Here is a 4,237-nt window from a genome sequence, read left to right as displayed (position 1 = left end):
GTTTTCAGGCTTCTTCTCTGCTTTTCCCCTGAAAATCGCTTCCGTTTCTTTCTACTCGCTAACCCCGTTGAGGATGGTAAAGCCTTTTCCGTTTCGAAAAGTTTTGGAACTGTTTGCAACTGTTTGCTACGGTGTGCACTAATGATTACACCCCTGGTGAAAACTTGAAGTGAAGTGAAACAACAATGAAATTTATCGAAATGTGCCAGACTAAAAAACTAGCCCTTACACAATGTGATGATTGCATTGGGAATAATGTGGGAAAAAAAAAAATATATATATATACTATTTGTGATGATAATTTACATTTTATTATCTAATTTGATAGAACCTTATCGATCTTTAGTGTTTCAAAAGTTATCTGATCGGATTTCGGCAATCGGATAGGATTAAATGTAAATATAATGAATAGAACGTATCATTGACTTGAATGGGGACGCCCGTTCTATTCCTATGCATTTAATCCTATCCGATCAGATAACTTTTGAAAAACTGGGCCCTGGCATCCACTGTACAGTACCAGCCAAAGGCGTAGGCTAGAGATCACATACATGGACCAGCTAAGGAGCGACATCGACGTCCCCATTCATTTTAGAAAGACAATATTTGGCCCAAATGTCATAGGATTATATAAAATGATCTTTGTTGTAGCATATGATGTATGTTAAGATGTATGTTAAGAGATTTGGTCAAATGTTCAAATTGCATCCATCTGAAAGGGGAGCAGGATCATTTTGATCTGGATGAAATGTTTAGAGAAACTGGGCCCAGATGATTCCCTTTGTAGTGCACTACAACCACAGGGCTACATCGTAGTTTAGTGCACTACAACCACAGGGCTACATCGTAGTTTAGTGCACTACAACCACAGGGCTACATCGTAGTTTAGTGCACTACAACCACAGGGCTACATAGTAGTTTAGTTATTTGGGACTTACACAGAGACAGACAGAATTTTAGTAGTAGGACAGTATGTCATTATCTCCAGCCAGTGCTGATCAGTAGGAGGACAGTATGTCATTATCTCCAGCCAGTGCTGATCAGTAGGAGGACAGTATGTCATTATCTCCAGCCAGTGTGTTGATCAGTAGGAGGACAGTATGTCATTATCTCCAGCCAGTGCTGATCAGTAGGAGGACAGTATGTCATTATCTCCAGCCAGTGTGTTGATCAGTAGGAGGACAGTATGTCATTATCTCCAGCCAGTGTGTTGATCAGTAGGAGGACAGTATGTCATTATCTCCAGCCAGTGTGTTGATCAGTAGGAGGACAGTATGTCATTATCTCCAGCCAGTGTGTTGATCAGTAGGAGGACAGTATGTCATTATCTCCAGCCAGTGTGTTGATCAGTAATAGGACAGTATGTCATTATCTCCAGCCAGTGTGTTGATAATATTATGACTGACTGTTATTCCTCAATAGAAGCTTGACTTTACGTTGCTGTTATCTACAGTTGAAGTCGGAAGTTTACATACACTTAGGTTGGAGTCATTAAAACTTGTTTTTCAACCACTCCACAAATGTCTTGTTAACAAACTATAGTTTTGGCAAGTCGGTTAGGACATCTACTTTGTGCATGACACAAGTAATTTTTCCAACAATTGTTTACAGACAGATTATTTCACTTATAATTCACTGTATCACAATTCCAGTGGGTCAGAAGTTTACATACACTAAGTTGACTTTGCCTTTAAACAGCTAGCCTATCAGAAGCTTCTGATAGGCTAATTGACATCATTTGAGTCAATTGGAGGTGTACCTGTGGATGTATTTCAAGGCCTACCTTCAAACTCAGTGCCTCTTTGCTTGACATCATGGGAAAATCAAAAGAAATCAGCTAAGACCTCAGAATTTTTTTTTAGACATCCACAAGTCTGGCTCATCGTTGGGAGCAATTTCCAAACGCCTGAAGGTACCACGTTCATCTTTACAAACAATAGGACGCAAGTATAAACACCACGGGACCACGCAGCCGTCATACCGCTCAGGAAGGAGACGCGTTCTGTCTCCTAGAGATGAACGTACTTTGGTGCGAAAAGTGCAAATCAATCCCAGAACAACAGCAAAGGACCTTGTGAAGATGCTGGAGGAAACAGGTACAAAAGTATCTATATCCACAGTAAAAACTAGTCCTATATCGACATAACCTGAAATGCCGTTCAGCAAGGAAGAAGCCACTGCTCCAAAACCGCCATACAAAAGCCAGACTATGGTTTGCAACTGCACATGGGGACAAAGATCGTACTTTTTGGAGAAATGTCCTCTGGTCTGATGAAACAAAAATAGAACTGTTTGGCCATAGTGACCATCGTTATGTTTGGAGGAAAAGGGGGGTCCTTGCAAGCCGAAGAACACCATCCCAACCGTGAAGCACGGGGGTGGCAGCATCATGCTGTGGGGGTGCTTTGCTGCAGGAGGGACTGGTACACTTCACAAAATAGATGGCATCATGAGGAAGGAAAATTATGTAGATATATTGAAACAACATCTCAAGACATCAGTCAGGAAGTTAAAGCTTGGTCGCAAATGGGTCTTCCAAATGGACAATGACCCCAAGCATACTTCCAAAGTTGTGGCAAAATGGCTTAAGGACAACAAAGTCAAGGTATTGGAGTGGCCATCACAAAGCCCTGACCTCAATCCTATAGAAAATGTGTGGGCAGAACTGAAAAAGCGTGTGCGAGCAAGGAGGCCTACAAACCTGACTCAGTTACACCAGCTCTGTCAGGAGGAATGGGTCAAAATTCACCCAATTTATTGTGGGAAGCTTGTGGAAGGCCACCCGAAATGTTTGACCCAAGTTAAAAAATGTAAAGGCAATGCTACCAAATACTAATTGAGTGTATGTAAACTTCTGACCCACTGGGAATGTGATGAAATAAATAAAAGCTGAAATAAATCATTCTCTCTACTGTTATTCTGACATTTCACATTCTTAAAATAAAGTGGTGATCCTAACTGACCTAAAACAGGGAATTTTTACTAGGATTAAATGTCAGGAATTGTGAAAAACTGAGTTTAAATGTATTCGGCTAAGGCGTATGTAAACTTCCGAACTGTACATGCTGCTTGATGTTTTAGTATATAAATGCCTAATTAAAAACCTGCTGCTGTCAGATAATACATCCACCATAGACATGTAGCCCAGTTCCTAAAACCATGCAAGACATGCGGATAACATTCTGGACATTTTTATTTTGGGGTATCAGATTAAGATCTTGTTAAGAACATGTCACACTAACAAGCTAGGTTTCCATCCAATTGGCGGCAGGTTTTTTTATGTGAATATTCTTAAAATCCGCATAATGAATATATGCGCATTTTCCCACCATTGGTGTTTCCACCAAACAGATTTGTTGCTGATAAAAATCATTGCGTGATGACGTAGTGTACACAAAATGTAATTTTTTGTTTTACTTTTCATGTACCGAATAAAAAAATTAAAATGCAACGCGTTTCCATCGCATTTTCAACTGTACAGAAAATTTTATCACAAACACTTGTGTTAAATAACTAATGTACCTACTCTGGTCTTGGCCTCTAGCCAACAGCTGGCAGATACAGTGTGGGTAGGGTAGTCTACATGATGAGATTATTATGGATTAGAGAGAGATTATTTAGGTAGGGTAGTCTACATGATGAGATTATTATGGATTAGAGAGAGATTATTTAGGTAGGGTAGTCTACATGATGAGATTATTATGGATTAGAGAGAGATTATTTAGGTAGGCTAGTCTACATGATGAGATTATTATGGATTAGAGAGAGATTATTTAGGTAGGCTAGTCTACATGATGAGATTATTATGGATTAGAGAGAGATTATTTAGGTAGGCTAGTCTACATGATGAGATTATTATGGATTAGAGAGAGATTATTTAGGTAGGCTAGTCTACATGATGAGATTATTATGGATTAGAGAGAGATTATTTAGGTAGGCTAGTCTACATGATGAGATTATTATGGATTAGAGAGAGATTATTTAGGTAGGCTAGTCTACATGATGAGAAATTATTTTTATTTGTCAACAGGCAGTCAAACATCAATTATCATGTCACCAGAATAAGACCCTCGATATTTATTGGAAAGGAGCATCAAGCTCATCACCGTGCCCTTTCACCACCCTGTGAAGTTCAGCATAACTTATTTCATCTGTAGCTTAATAAACTGCATGGTTTCCTGAGTCGTAGTGGGAGGACCACACCACATATCATCGTGTGACTCCAAGTTTACTTCAA

This window comes from Coregonus clupeaformis, chromosome 26 (genome assembly GCF_020615455.1).
Source record: "Coregonus clupeaformis isolate EN_2021a chromosome 26, ASM2061545v1, whole genome shotgun sequence".
Classification (NCBI taxonomy): domain Eukaryota; kingdom Metazoa; phylum Chordata; class Actinopteri; order Salmoniformes; family Salmonidae; genus Coregonus; species Coregonus clupeaformis.
Note: the sequence above shows the minus strand (reverse complement) of the source record.